Source organism: Muntiacus reevesi, chromosome 1 (genome assembly GCF_963930625.1).
Source record: "Muntiacus reevesi chromosome 1, mMunRee1.1, whole genome shotgun sequence".
Taxonomy (NCBI): Eukaryota; Metazoa; Chordata; class Mammalia; order Artiodactyla; family Cervidae; genus Muntiacus; species Muntiacus reevesi.
Genome location: NC_089249.1, coordinates 254181484 through 254198061, shown reverse-complemented (window position 1 = coordinate 254198061; position 16578 = coordinate 254181484).

Below are 16578 nucleotides of genomic sequence, written 5' to 3'. Positions count from 1 at the left end.
ACTAAGATCATGGCATTTTGTCCCATCACTCCATGGGAAATAGATGGGGAAACAGTGGAAACAGTGTCAGATTTTGTTTTGGAGGGCTCCAAAATCACTGCAGATGGTGACCGCAGCCATGAAATTAAAAGACGCTTGCTCCTTGGAAGGAAAGTTATGACCAACCTAGACAGCATATTAAAAAGCAGAGACATTACTTTGCCAACAAAGGTCTGGCTAGTCAAGGCTATGGTTTTTCCAGTGGTTATGTATGGGTGTGAGTGTTGGACTGTGAAGAAAGCTGAGCGCTGAAGAATTGATGTTTCTGAACTGTGGTGTTGGAGGAGATTCCTGAGAGTCCCTTGGATTGCAAGGAGATCCAACCAGTCCATCCTAAGTGAGATCAGTCCTGAGTGTTCATTGGAAGGACTGATGCTGAAGCTGAAACTCTAATACTTCGGCCACCTCATGCGAAGAGTTGACCCTTTGGAAAAGACCCCGATGCTGGGAGGGATTGGGGGCAGGAGGAGAAGGGGATGACAGAGGATGAGATGGCTGGATGGCATCACTGACACGATGAACATAAGTTTGAATAAACTCCAGGAGTTGGTGATGGACAGGAAGGCCTGGCGTGCTGCGATTCATGGGGTCACAAAGAGTCAGGCATGACTGAGTGACTGAGCTGAACTGAATTGATGACATCTTATAGTGGCAAAGAACCTGCTTGCCAATGTAGGAGACATAAGCGATGCTGGTTTGATCTCTGGATCAGGAAGATCCCCTGGAGAAGGGTATGGAAACCCACTCCAGTATTCTCGCCTGGAGAACTTCATGGACAGAAAAACCCTATGGTTGGGCTACAGTCTATATAGGGTCTCACAAAGAGTCAGACACAATTGAAGCAACTTAAGACACACCCATATGGCATCTTACATCAGAGACTAAAGGTAAATAGCATATTGTCCATCTCCTTGATTTAATGAAAAAGTTTATCAAGCTTAGGGAGATAAGTGACTGATAATGGTTCAATCCAGCTAATTTGAGCAGTGTTATGGAAAGTGAGGTAATGATAGGAGATAAAAAGTGCATCTTGTAGTTAAGCACTTGAACATTGAAATATCTTACAGACGGCCATGAACAGTGTATTATATGATGTGTTACATACTACTGCTTAGCCAGGAGGATATTATCAAGTTAGCATCCAGCTTTTGTATCAGCAGAGAACTAGGGACCACATTGCCCTTTTCCAGCCTGCTTCAATCTTTACAATAAAAAGTCAAAGTGAAAGCAATATTCAGTATCTAGGATGCATTTGTGAGTAAATAATTTGTACAGCCAGAGGCTTGAAAAGAAAGTGAAAATGAAAGTGCTAGTCTCTCTGGCATGCCTGAGTCTTTGCATCTCTATAGACCACAGCCCACCATGGGCTGTCCATAGGGCCACATCCTCTGTCCATGGGATTCTTCATGCAAGAATACTGAAGTTGGTTGCAATTCCACTCTCCAGAGGATTTTCCTGACCCAGGGATTGAACCTGGGTTTCCTGCTTTGCAAGCAGACTCTTTACCGTCTAAGCACCATGGAAGCCAGTTGAGAAGAAAAGTAAAATATTTATTGTTACTCCCTAAATGTGTTTAGTTCACAGACAAGCTGGGAACTTTGTGAAGAAAGGGAGGAAGTCATTATAAAAAGGATCACAGCTAAACAAGTAACCTCCAGGATGGAACTCCACAGGTAACACTCTAACACATAATGTTGACCTTAATGAAGTTAGTACATTCAGACTTGATCCAAGTCAAGGTCAGTGTCCAAGATGATGTTACGTGGTAGACAAGAAAGCGAGGGCTTCTGTAAGGTGATAAAACTCCAAGTCAAAGGAGTCTAGCCCTCAATACCTCAGAATAACCTTTTGGGGGCAGGCACAGTCACAGAATTTAATGAAAGAAAAAAAGAGAAGCATTCAAGAAGGTAACTGCCAGAATAGAGACCACGGTTAGGGCCCCACCTAAGGAAGTTGGCTTAAGTTTCTGAGGGAGACAGGAAACCAAGATAGAAAAGCAGTCCTACAAACCGGGATACAAGCATCATGTTTGGGTATTAAGTGCTAAGCCCGCAAAAGCCTAAGGCACTTCCACTCTGACTATTTTTATGGACTGTGGAAGCTCCTAAAGTGCTCCCTGAGTTGATTGGGAGAGACTAAGGAACAAAATGTGGCTAAGCCTTTAGGGACAGCTGGAATCCAGTTGGTCCGAGTTCAATAGGGGTTGATCCCAACAACCCACAAATCCTGGGCAAGATTCGGCAGAGTATGGGTCATAACCAGATGAGTGAAAATCACTCAACAGAGAAGAAAAATACAGCTGAATTTCATTGGAATTAGAAATGAGTTCAACGTTGTCTTAAACTGCTTTTAAAATAAATACACTTTTCTTCTTGAAATTCCTTTTGAATAAGTCTTACACATAACAATGATAAAGCTATATCCAGGTATTATCACACTTTTTCTTAGCACTTGCCTGCTATTTCACATATCTGTTCATAAAATGAACACTTAAAACCCAATTTGGGTGCATGTGTGTGTTTCAAGGACGGTTCCAGAAACTTAATATCAAAATGGCAAAGCTAAGACACGGGCATCAGAAACCAGTCATTCTTATGTACATTCTATATGAGAAGCCAGTCGGTAATTGGACCAACGAAAAGTAAAGAGGATTGCAGGGGCAAAGCAGATTCATTTTCAAAGTGGAAATTATCTGAATGATGGCACTAGATGGAAATTACTTTTGCTACATAAAAACAAGATAAATTTTGCTAATATTCTTTTACATTTTAAAGTACAACATTACTCAGAATCCTCATCAAGGGCACCATGAGCGAGTTAGCATTATGTTATAGGATGGAAGCAGAATCTGTATATTTTCTCAATGAGAAAATAATAAGACAAAATCCAGATAGAAAGCTACTATGTAATTTTATATAAATATATATTTTATATAAATATGTATATATTTATCATAAGGCCAGAATGAGAATTATAGGAGGTCAACACTTACATAGACAGTAGAGAAAGCATCTTCATAGAAGAATTACCAGGGATCCTTTTAATTCTACCTTCATTAGCCGTGAAATCTTGTGTTACTATAACCTCATTTTGCCTCAGTTTTCACATCTGTAAAATGGATATTGCAAAGCAGCTCTTCCCTCATAGAGTTGTTGAAGGGATTAAAATTAAATAATCCATATGAATAATGTATATACAATAATTTATGGTTGTCATTAAATAATTTTAGTTGCTATTATTAAAGCAGATTTCAAGGAGATGTTCAGAAATTCACCAAAGAAATTAAAACTCATGTTAACACTGCAGTAAATTAAGAAGTCAGCATTAATATGCCCGTCTGTACTCACTTGCTTGTCAAAGACTTGCTTACTAAATAAGATAATCCGTTTATCAGACCTCTCTAATTAATAAGAACACAGCTCCTCTCCCCATGCTCTTTTATCAAATATATGACATTAGTGGCAAAATGACATGACAGTGATATAAAATTACATTAACAGGCGCTGAATAAATAAAACCTGAAGCAAAATCTTTCCCGGCGCCAAGAATAGAATAGCTGAGATGCGGATGGGTATTTCAGAAGAACTGAGTTTAGAAGAGTAAATCATACAATTCTGGCAGAATACTAGAGAAGATACTTTTCAAAACAAAACTGAAATATTGGTGAGGATACACAGCTCTGCTATTTCACTGTGAATGATAGGGCAAGTCTAATAAAGTAGCTGATTTATTGGAAACTTTATCACATTTTAAGGGGAGGTACTTTTACTGACTCTCTTTACCCACTACAGAACCTGTGCTGCTGTGCCAAAAGAGGGTTTGATCTTTACTCAAGCAAAAATCAATTTCTTCTACACAAGGAAGTTCAGCCTTCACTCCTTTGAATATAAAGTTTTCAACATATGCGCTATCACCAGCATATGTTCATATTGAAAAAGTGAATCAGTTTTTATAACCAATGATCATAGTTGCTTGTGTTATGTAGAAATGTGGCTCTGTTCTGTTTAATATCGTTCTTTCCACCTCATACACCTGTTTTTTTGCTAAATTGACAAAGGGCACTGGTTTCCTTTCATTTCTCTAAAGACAGAACCATAGTATATTCCATGGAAACGGCGGATGAGGCAGAGAGGTTTGGGAAACTTGGCCATCTCTTGAACCGTATCTTTGTCTACTGGACTGCCAAATATCTCAGCTTAGGCATCCGGTTTTGCAGTCACTAAGAAAAATAGCTATGTTCGCTTTTACTTGTAGCCCTCTTTCTGACTAATGGAACCATGTTGGGCTAACAACACAAGCATATTAATAAACGGTCCCCAGTTTTCTTCCCAAGAACCCACTCACAATTTTTCCTATTAGATTCGTTTTTCTTGTCCCTGCCTCGCACCCCTCCATGCCATCTATCTTAGTTCATAGAAACATACTTCTTATCATCCAACAGCAAGACTTTGATTCTCCTTTTGGGACCTCTGTTAAATAAATAATGGTCCTTCAAAAATAAATAGACTTTCATTTCCATTTTGGTGGCAACCTGATTTCTTTCAAAAATTGGTAGAAAGTAACTACAAATGTTTATAATCTTTCTTTGCTTTAATGCATCATCTACTTATTGGACATACCTCATAAATATTCTGCTTCAGTTTTCATAAAAGAATGATGCATGGACAACAATTAAGTAATTTCCTAATTGGTTTTGTAACATTTGATAATCATGACAATATAATAAATTAGCCATCAAAAAGTACATTATTAAACCTTCAAAAATCATACATTGCTGAATGTAAGGAATTATTTCTATTTTTTTAAATGTTGATTTTTAATCTCATCATAAATTAAAGGGATTTTGATGAAAGAAATGATGTTTCAACAATCTAGTTTCGGAAGCTACTAATTTAAACGGTGTCACTGATGCGATAGATATTGAGAAGCTTAATATTTTATATTTTTAAATTTGATTTTAGAAAGTAACTATTACTTCTGTTACTGATTTTCAGTCTTTCAGCAACAAGATTCCTAAGACAAACTGTCATAATAACATCAAATATAAAGATACATTGTAAATCTGAAGTCTGTTCTATAAGTGTCACCACTGGTCATAACACTGACTAATGCATTCCTAAAATATTTGACAGGATCCAGCATATCTCTTCCTGAATATTACTTGTCTTCTATTTCCTCATTTTGTCCAGTTTCTGAAATTCAGAATTATTTTGCCTATCATATCACTTTGCTATTCTTGTTTGTTTTTCTATTGTTCTTTGTCAACTTTACAAGATTCCCCTACTTTAATTAAATGTGGATATTTAATATTTACTTGAAAGGGAAAATATAAAGAGACTCTAAAAAGATACTGAGGCAACAGGTTTTCTCTTTGCTAATATAACTCCTAACCTGATGATTTTGCTAATCTTTTGTAGAATGCTGTAAAGCCTTTATTAGTATTTGGATTATTTTTTACATTAGAGAGATGGGGAAAAGGAGAGAATATGAAAAATAAGATTCAATTAAAAATTGAGCTTAGGAAGTCAACTAACATAGCAGGTCATTCCAAAACTGCATAATTTATTACTGTTGAAAAATACTGAGCTTCATAAATCTAATATTTAGCTAGAATTTCAGAAAGTCTTATTACTTAGAAAAATCCAAAGCAGGTCCTAGGAAGCCTTAACCTGGTAGGATTTTATGCAAAATCCTTTTAGGGAAAATGGTTCTTTCACAACTATAGCAACTAAAAATGACTTAGGTATTATGTTCACATGCTCTGGACAGACAAATGAGCTTTTAAAAAGTCTTATAATGTGACTGTGAAAGAGCTTTAATTCACCCCTTTTAATGAAAACATCCTCTCTTCCTCACCCTCTTGAGCTTTTTATCCTCTTGACATCTATAGAAATCCTTAGATGAGATCATGCTACCTTAATATAAATGGTGAGCTTATATAATGCTATCAAACTGCCATGTCCACTTATCCAGATGGTTTTGCCTATGCAGTTTATAAAGCATTTACGCAGCTCAGAGTGAATTCTAGATTTACCAAGTTTCATTTGCCTTACCCTCATCCCTCAATCACCAGTGATTGACATCAAAGTAGTCCTATATGTGTGAATACATAGAAAACACCAAAAATAATCAAATATTTAAAAACAGCTTTATAATGAACTACTATGTCTATAATTTCTGCTAATAAAATAAAATACTTTTCAATTATGACATTTTAATAAAAATAATACAGAAAAAGTCAGTTATTAATCATATTTTTCATAATGATATATAAAATAATTCATAAGGTCTGACTAAGAAAATATTATCCAAAAACAAACTCATTTTTGAGCAAAAATATTTGCTGTCTTTTTCATTTATTTTCTCTTAAATGCTCCTTTGTTCTTGTTTGGCTTCAAGGTTAGATTGTGTCTTTGCTAAAATTAAAATTACATAAAACAAAATGTCATGCATCTAATTCAGACTATATCTTCAATGTCTGAATAGCAAACATTTTGGAGACAATAGGAACTAGAAAATGCTCCTGAATACCGTGAACTTTCATCCTGGGAAACAGCATGGACTACAGTCATACATCACATTATTTCTCAAATATTCATGGATCACAAGTATTTCTGACCTAGAAGATTAATGCAGCTTTATTCTATTTTTCCACTATTAAAATCTTGCTCTATTTTCTCTTTCCTATTTCACTTTGGAATAAACATCTGACCATAATTTGAATTGTGAAAATTTAAGGGAAGAATTAGAAAACCAGAAGTGAACTGTAAATGAGCCACTAATAACACAATTCAGCATGTGTGCACTGGAAAAAGTCAGATATCCTGAAGTTTGACAAGTTTTGTCAGTCTATATTTTCTCTTATATCACCGCCAATAACAAGAATATGTAATGATGACAACTGGCCCTTGAACAACATGGGTTTGAACTGTGTGTGTCCGCTTACACAATGATTTCTCTCAACAGTAAATGCTACAACACTACAACCATACACAGTTAGTTGCATCTTCAGATATAGAGCGCTGACTATAAACTATATACAGATTTTTCATGTGAAGAATCAGTGCCCCTAAATCTCATGGTTTCAAAGGTCAATAGTACATCTGTACCTTTAAAAATCTCCTTTTTTTTTTTTTAATGGTTTTGTATTTTTGCTAACTTTTATTTTACATTGGTGTATAGTTGATTAAAAATGTTTTGTGCTTCAGGAGTACAGCAAAGTAATTCAGTTATACACATACATGTATCTGTTACTTTTCAAATTCTTTTGTCATTTAGGTTGTTACATAAACTCCTTTATTCTTCTCCATATATTTTTTTTCAGAGCCACTTGAAGAAAACGATCTGGAACTTGAACTAGATGGTTGCTTGTTAATATATGTCCTCAGGTTAAGGTTAATTGTGCAACTTGCTAACTGAAGGATCACATCAGTCATCAGCCTAAGAAAATTAAAAAAAAAAAAAAATCCTACCACTAATTTAATGGCATTTCTGTCTCTCTCTTGTCACACAGCTAGTTTAGATTGCTTTAGTCAATTCATTTAGAAGATTGATTATTTTTGGATGGTATTATGTACTTTAAATTGTAGTACATCAGTTTTTTTTTGTTAAGAACTATAGGTCTTATTAAAATACATAAAATATCCTTGTTTTAAAAATCTGAACACAATCTGTACTTTAGTTAGTACCACAGTATCACATGTCAATTTCTTTCTTTTTTTTAACAGCATAATATTCTTTATATTTTCAGAACTGGATTAGAGTTTTAAGTCTCATTTAACTTCTTTTAAAAATCACTAAAACAATAAGCTTTCTAAACTTTTAGCAGTAATACTAGATGCTGTTATAAATGGAACTATATCAAAGTTTTCAGGGAATATAAATTAGAAATCTAGCATTCTATTCATTTTAGTCAAACAAGTGGAACCAAAATGTCATAAATTTTTTGTTCAATTGCTAAGTCATGTCCGGCTCTTCGTGACCCCATGGACTAAGTCATAAATGTTTTAGCTAAGCAAAAATTCATAATTTTTCTAAAAAGTATATTGAATTATATCATACATACTATATGTATGCATACAAAAGCTTTTCTACTACACTTGATAAACACTTGAGAAAGAACAGCAATAACAAAAAATAGAAACTGGAAACATAAATGAAATGAGAGTTCTGAATATGAAATATGTGAAACAAATTAGATAAAAATAAAAGACCACCCTACAGTCCAGTTGTTTTTAAACCTGGCAGCTCATTGTAAACATATCTGGAGATTTGGAGAAAAAATGCAATACCAGGGCATTTGCATTTTTCAAAAAATTCCAAGATAATTCTAATGTGCTTCTGGATTTTAAAAAGTGATTACAGGTTTGTTTTTTTTTTAATTAAATGTTAGTTTTACTGATACAGAATTCTATTATTTTCTGTTGACCACTCATGATACAATGGTATTAAAACAAATAATAGTTACATAATCACAAGAGTGAAAGATTTTTATCAGTTTTCACAATCAACAGTCAGACAAAAAATAAAAGATAATTACAATCACAAGCCATAATGAAAACATTTTTAACCTAAAACTAAAAAATAATTGGGTATCTCTGGTAGCTCAGCTGGTAAAGAATTCACTGCAATGTGGAAGATCCTCTGGAAAAGGGATAAGCCACTCTCTCTAGTATTCATGGACTTCCTTGGTGGCTCAGGTGATAAAGCATCTGCTTGCAATGCGGGAGACCTGAGTTTGATCCTTGGGTTGGGAAAATGCCCTGGAGGAAGGAATGGCAATTCACTCCAGTATTCTTGCCTGGAGAACCCCATGGACAGAGGAGCCTGGTGGGCTATAGCCATGGACTTGCAAAGAGTCAGACATGGCTGAGAGACTAGGGTCAGCACAGAACATAAAATGATTACATGCATTTGGGCGGTTAAGTAGAGAAATGTGGTAAGTAGGAGTGCATACATGCACCGGTTTTCATCTACCCAGCCAGTCTATGTCTTTTGATTGGTGCATTTAGTCCATTTACATTTAAGGTAATTATCAGTATGCTTGATCTTATTATTGTTTTCTTAATTGTTTTTTTTCCCTAGGTCTTTTCGTTCCCCTGTATTTCCTGCATAGAGAAGTTCCTTTAGCATTTCCTACAAGGCTGATTTGGTGGTGCTGAATTCTCTTAACTTTTGATTATGTGCAAAGCTTTTCATTTCTCCATCAAATCTGAACAAGAGTCTTGCTGGGTAGAGTATTCTTGGCTGTAGATTCTTCCCTTTTATTACTTTAAATATTTTGTTATATTCCTTTCTAGCTTATAGAGTTTCTGCTGAGAAATCAATCAGCAAATTTAAGAGAATTCCCATGTATGTTATCTGTCATTTTTCCCATGATAATATTTTATCTTTGTCTTTAATTTTATCAGTTTGATTACTATGTGTCTCAGTGTATTCCTCCAGCCAGTGTATTCCTGGCTGAGGCTCTCTGCACTTCCTGGACTTGGTTAACTATTTCCTTTCCCATGTTAACAAAGTTTTCAGCTATTATTTCTTCAAATATTTTCTTAGATTCTTTCTCTCTTTCTCCTCCTTCTGGGACCCCATATAACATGAATGTGCACTTAATGCAGAGGTCTGTTAGGCTGTCTTCATTTTTTTGTTGTTGTTTGTTTTTCATTCTTTTTTCTATACTCTGTTTTGTGGCAGTGATTTCCACCATTCTGCATTTCAAGTTACTTATCTGTTTTTGCCTCAGTTATTTTGCTACTGATTCCTTCTAGTGCATTGTTCATCTTTGTTTGCTCTTTAGTTTTTCTAGTACTTTGGTAAATATTCCTTGTACCTTCTCCATTCTTTTTCCAAGATCCTGGATCACCTTCACTGTCATTATTATTATTATTATTTCTGAAAAGCTGCCTCATTTCATTTCATTTAGTTGGTTTTCTGGGGCTTTAGCTTGTTCCTTCATGTGGGAGATAGCCCTCTGCCTTTTCATTTTGCTTAACTTTCTGTGATGTAGTTTTCTTCCTGGCAGCTATGGAACTGCAGTTCTACTTGTCCGTCTGCCCTCTGGTGGATGAGGCTAAGAGGTTTGTGTTGGCAGATTAGAAGGCTGTGTGCTCATCTCCTCCTGCCAGAGCACTAAAATTGCAACCAGCTGTTGAACAACCACTGACTGGAGTGCATTGGCATACAACAACAACAAAAGATACATCTCATCCAAAGACAATGGAGAAGCCACAACAGATGGCAGGAGGGGCACAATCATGGTAAAATCAAATCCTATACCCACCAGGTGGGCAACCCACAAACTGGAGATCAATAATGCCAAAGAAGTTCTCCCCCCGTTGTGAAGGTTCTGGGCCCTCCATCAGGCTTCCCAGCCTGGAGATTCAACAAAGGGACTGAGAACCCCCAAGGAATCTGACTTTTAAGGTCACCAGGACTTGACTACTTTACTAGCATGTGAAGTAAAGTGAAATTGCTCAGTCATATCTGACTCTTTGCTACCCCATGGACAGTAGCCCACCAGGCTCCTCGGTCCATGGGATTTTCCAGGCATGAATACTGGAGTGGGTTGCTGTTTTCTTCTCCAGGGGATCTTCCCAACCCAGGGATGGAACCCCGGTCTCCCGCATTGTAGGCAAACACTTTACTATCTGAGCCACGAGGGAAGCCCACTAGCATGTAAGATGAGTGCAACTGTGCAGTAGTTTGAGCATTCTTTGGCATTGCCTTTCTTTGGGATTGGAGTGAAAACTGACCTTTTCCAGTCCTGTGGCCACTGCTGAGTTTTCCAAATTTGCTGGTATATTGAGTGCAGCAATTTCACAGCATCATCGCTCAGGATTTGAAATAGCTCAACTGGAATTCCATCATCTCCACTAGTTTTGTTCGTAGTGATGCTTCCTAAGGCCCACTTGACTTCACATTTCAGGATGCCTGGCTCTAGGTGAGTGATCACACCATTGTGATTATCTGGGTCGTGAAGATCTTTTTTGTACAGTTCTTCTGTGTATTCTTGACACCTCTTCTTAATATCTTCTGCTTCTGTTAGGTCCATACCATTTCTGTCCTTTATTGAGCCCATCTTTGCATGAAATGTTCCCTTGGTATCTCTACTTTTCTTGAAGAGATCTCTAGTCTTTCCCATTCTGTTGTTTTCCTCTATTTCTTTGCATTGATCACTGAGGAAGGTTGTCTTTTCTCTCCTGGCTATTCTTTGGAACTCCACATTCAAATGGGAATATCTTTCCCTTTCTCCTTTGCTTTTCACTTCTCTTCTTTTCACAGCTATTTGCAAGGCCTCCTCAGACAGCCATTTTGCCTTTTTGCATTTCTTTTCCATGGGGATGGTCTTGATCCCTGTCTCCTGTACAATGTCACGAACCTCTGTCCATAGTTCATCAGGCACTCTGTCTATCAGATATACTTCCTTAAATCTATTTCTCACTTCCACTGTATAGTCATAAAGGATTTGATTTAGGTCCTATCTGAATGGTCTAGTGGTTTTCCCTACTTTCTTCAATTTCAGTCTGAATTTGGCAATAAGGGGTTCATGATCTGAGCCACAGTCAGCTCCCGGTCTTGTTTTTGCTGACTGTATAGAGCTTCTCCATCTTTGGCTGCAAAGAATATAATTAATCTGATTTCAATGTCGACCATCTGGTGATGTCCATGTGTAGAGTCTTGTGTTGTTGGAAGAGGGTGTTTGCTATGTCCAGTGCGTTCTCTTGGCAAAACTCTATTAGCCTTTGCCCTGCTTCATTCTGTACTCCAAGGCCAAATTTGCCTGTTACTCCAGATGTTTCTTGACTTCTTACTTTTGCATTCCAGTCCCCTGTAATAACAAGGACATCGTTTTTGGACACGCTGGCTGCGATGGACCATGTAGAAGCGTGGCCGTGAGGAGCTACCCCTCACCCAAGGTCGGGGGATGGCCGAGAGGAGCTACCCCACCTCCAAGGAGCAGCGGCAGCGCGGGCGCAGGAGGGCCGAGAGGAGCTACTCCACGTACAAGGTCAGGAGGGGCGGCCGTGAGGAGCTACCCCTCGTCCAAGGTAAGGAGCAGCGGCTGCGCTTTGCTGGAGCAGCTGTGAAGAGATACCCCACGTCTAAGGTAAGAGAGACCCAAGTAAGATGGTAGGTGTGTGAGAGGGCATCAGAGGGCAGACACACTTAAAACCATAATCATAGAAAACTAGCCAATCTGATCACAGGACCACAGTCTGTCTAACTCAACGAAACTAAGCCATGCTGTGTGGGGCCACCCAAGATGGTCGGGTCATGGTGGAAAGGTCTGATAGAATGTGGTCCACTGGGGAAGGAAATGGCAAACCACTTCAGTATTCTTGCCTTGAGAACCCCATGAACAGTATGAAAAGGCAAAAAGAGAGGACACTGAAAGATGAACTCCCCAGGTCAGTAGGTGCCCAATATCCTAATGGATATGAGTGGAGAAATAACTTCAGAAAGAATGAATGATGGAGCCAAAGCAAAAACAACACCCAGTTGTGGATGTGACTGGTGATAGAAGCAAGGTCTGATGCTGTAAAGAGCAATACTGCATAGGAACCTGGAATGTCAGGTCCATGAATCAAAGCAAACTGGAAGTGGTCAAACAGGAGATGGCAAGAGTAAACGTCAACATTCTAGGAACCAGTGAACTAAAATGGACTGGAATGGGTGAATTTAGCTCAGATGACCATTATATCTACTACTGTGGACAGGAATCCCTTAGAAGAAATGGAGTAGCCATCATGGTCAACAAGAGAGTCCGAAATGCAGTACTTGGATACAATCTCAAAAATGACAGAATGATCTCTGTTCCTTTCCAAGGCAAACCATTCAATATCATGGTAATCCAAGCCTATGCCCCAACAAGTAACGATGAAGAAGCGGAAGTTGATTGTTCTTTGAAGACCTACAAGACCTTTTAGAACTAACACCCAAAAAAGATGATGCACTATAACACTGTAGATTTGGAACACTGCTGCCTGGTATTTTACCTTCTCTGTTCCTCAGATTCCCCATTGGCAAACAGGGAAAGAATATTGTTACCATTATAGTATCTACCTCATAAGGGTGTTTTGTGTTATAGTACCTACTTCATAGGGTTAATGATGTGAATTCATTAATTCAATTACTTAGTCACTGTGCTTAGAACTCTATTTAGCACACAATAAATGCTACATGAGTGTTAGTTCTTATTGAGCAGTACTTACTTTTAGCTCCTTTAAATAAAATCTCATCAAGTTAGAGGTATTTATCTTTCTTTATAATTGCTACTGAAGTTATCTGTCAATGTTGATGCAGTTAAAAAAAAAAAAAAAAAAAAAAAAACAATTACGATGTTATATCCAGACATGTAGTTATAGACTACAGCTCCATAGCTGTAGACTCATTTATTTCAAATTCCCATAAGCATAAAATGTTAGGATACATGTTTCTTTTGTTACTCTCCATGTTATTGAAGACCTCTGTCTTTGTTATTAATATCAACAATAAATGACAGTAAATTTGCATTTTGGCTAACAAATGTTTGTATTAAAAAGTTTCTTTGGATTACACAATTAATGATTTTATTTTTCTCTTTGAACTGTCAACATTTGTGGAGCCTTTATAATTCTCTCCAACTTGAGATTCAATTTCTGATATTTTCCCCCATGCTTGGTTAGTTTCTTGTTCTCAAATAACTGATAAGTTTGACATGCCCTATTTAAAATTATGCAGGGATTTCCATATTTTTTTCTAATGCATGATATAATGCTAAAATATAAAAATGCCATGTCAGTCGCTCTCCACAAAAATTGTTCTCTCTGTGGAAAATAATATTCCTTTCAATATTTTGAAATACAGCTACTCTAGAAATTTTAACAGTACATTAATGTCATGGAGATAGCTTATAAAATAGATCCTCACAAGAAGAGCAACAGTGATTGAATTTCTTGAGGATGAATGAGTTGTTGTAGTCCTGCACATAACACAAAATTACTTTAACTCCAAGCAGAATAAAAGAATTAAATATTTTAGCAGCCTAATCACAGTGGGCAAAATGTTGATTTAAAAAAATCAATTAACCAAAAGGTAGGAGAATAATATATTTTGTTATAACACAAGATACTTCTCAGATCATGTTATATATATATATTTTTTTGGTGGGGAGGAAGAGCTCTATTTTTCTAACACTTTAAGGTCTACTTCATGAAAAAGTGAAAATACAATACATATATATTTAATATAGGAGTCCCCTGGTGGCTCAGCAATAATGAATCTGCCTGCCAATGCAGGAGATGTGGATTTGATCCCTGGGTCAGGAAGATACCCTAGATAGGAAATAGTAATCCATTCCAGTATTCTTGCCTGTAAAATCCCATGGACACAGAAGCCTGGAGAGCTATGGTCCATGGAGTTGCAAAGAGTGAGACATGGCTTAGCAACTAAAATAAAACAATATTAAATATTATATCCTGTAGTTCCTGTGAATATGATACACTATTAAATTTATTAAATTAAATGCCCTCTTTTTAATCAAACTTGCACAGAAATACACTTAAAAGAGAGTTCATCATAATTTCATTTCTAAGAGCAAATATTATGTCAGTTCAGTCACTCAGTCATGTCCAGCTCTTTGTGACTCCATGGACTGCAGCACGCCAGGCTTCCCTCTCTAAAAACAACTCCTGGAGCTTACTCAAACTCATGTCCATTGAGTCAATGATGCCATCCAACCATCTCATCCTCTGTCGTCCCCTTTTCCTCCTGCCTTCGATCTTTCCCAGCATCAGGGTGTTTTCCAATGAGTCAGTTATTTGCATCAGGTGACCTAAGTATTAGAGATTCAGCTTCAATATCAGTCCATCCAATGAATATTCAGGATTCATTTCCTTTAGGATGGACTGGTTGGATCTCCTTGCAGTCCAAGGGATTCTCAAGAGTTTTCTGCCATGATCTTAGTTTTCTGAATACTGAGTTGAACATAGTATTGGAAGTGGTCTAAATGTTCAACAACAGGAGACCAACACAATTTAAGATAAATCCACATAATGAAAGAAAAAGCAACCATAAAAAGCATATTAAATAAAAATATTTTGTAATTCTTTTAATTGTACTGAAAGTGAAAGTGAAGTTGCTCAGTTGTGTCTGACCCTTTGCAACCCCGTGAACTGTGTATCCCACCAGGCTCTCCACCCATGGGATTCTCCAGGCAAGAATACTGGAGCGGGTTGCCTTTCCTTCTCCAGGGGATCTTCCCAACCCAGCGATCGAACTCAGGTCTCCCGCATTACAGGCAGACGCTTTAACCTCTGAGCCACCAACACAAATAGCGTGTATGTATGTCTAAATATAAAAGCCAAGTGCTTTGTATACCCTGTACTAAGAGATAGACATCTGAGGCTAGGGGAAATTAATTAATTAGCTTAAGGTTACACATTTAAGTTTATTTTGCAGGACTCCAAAATCACTGCAGATGGTGAGTGCAGTAATGAAATAAAAAGACGCCTGCTCCTTGGAAGAAAAGCTATGACCAACCTAGACAGCATATTAAAAAGCAGAGACATTATTTTGCCAACAAAGGTCCACTGAGTCAAACCTGTGGTTTTTCCAGTAGTCATGTATGGATGTCAGAGTTGGACTATAAAGAAAACTGAGCACCAAAGAATTAGTGCTTATGAACTGTGGTGTTGGAGAAGACTGTTGAGAGTCCTTTGGACTGCAAGGAGATCCAACCAGTCCATCCTAGAGGAAATCAGTCCGAATATTCATTGGAAGGACTGATGTTGAAGCTGAAACTCCAATACTTAGGTCACCTGATGCAAAGAATGGACTCACTGGAAAAGACCCTGATGCTGGGAAAGCTTGAAGGCAGGAGAAGGGGACAACAGAGGGTGAGATGGTTGGATGGCATCACCAATTCAATGGACATGAGTTTGAGTAAACTCTGGGAGTTGATGGACAGGGAGGCCTGGCATGGTGCAGTCCACGGGGTCTCAAAGAGTCGGACATGACTGAGCAACTGAACTGAACACATCTATGTTAAGATTCAAGTCATATGTGTCTGCTTTCTTGAGTACTATGTTAAACTCCCTATTTGTGTGCCATGAAAAAAGTTATCATAAGGAATGATAATTGCTATTTTTAAACAGAAAATTTTCACTAAACATATTGTAAAGCAAAGAAAAATTTATAAAAAAATTTAATATTTTTCCTGTAGAAGCTAAGATAAATAAAGAATTACTTAGAGGAATAGTTGTGCTTACTGCCTCATATCTTTATAGTTTTTATTAAAAATCCATACTATTAAATTCTTCTTACTTCATGTTTCATAAATACCACAGATTATTTTTTTCCACAGATTATTTTTATATGTTTTATTATTTCATTATTTCCAGTTTTTCAGTCTTTTGGGACAAGAGCACAACTTGTAACCAAGTATTTGTTAGTTTTAAGCAATTTTACTACATTGAATACTGACATCACAGCTTTTAATTCTGGCATTAAGTAAAAATACAATCCTTGTTTGGCAGTCTTGAAATGCATATTTGCATAAGTGCA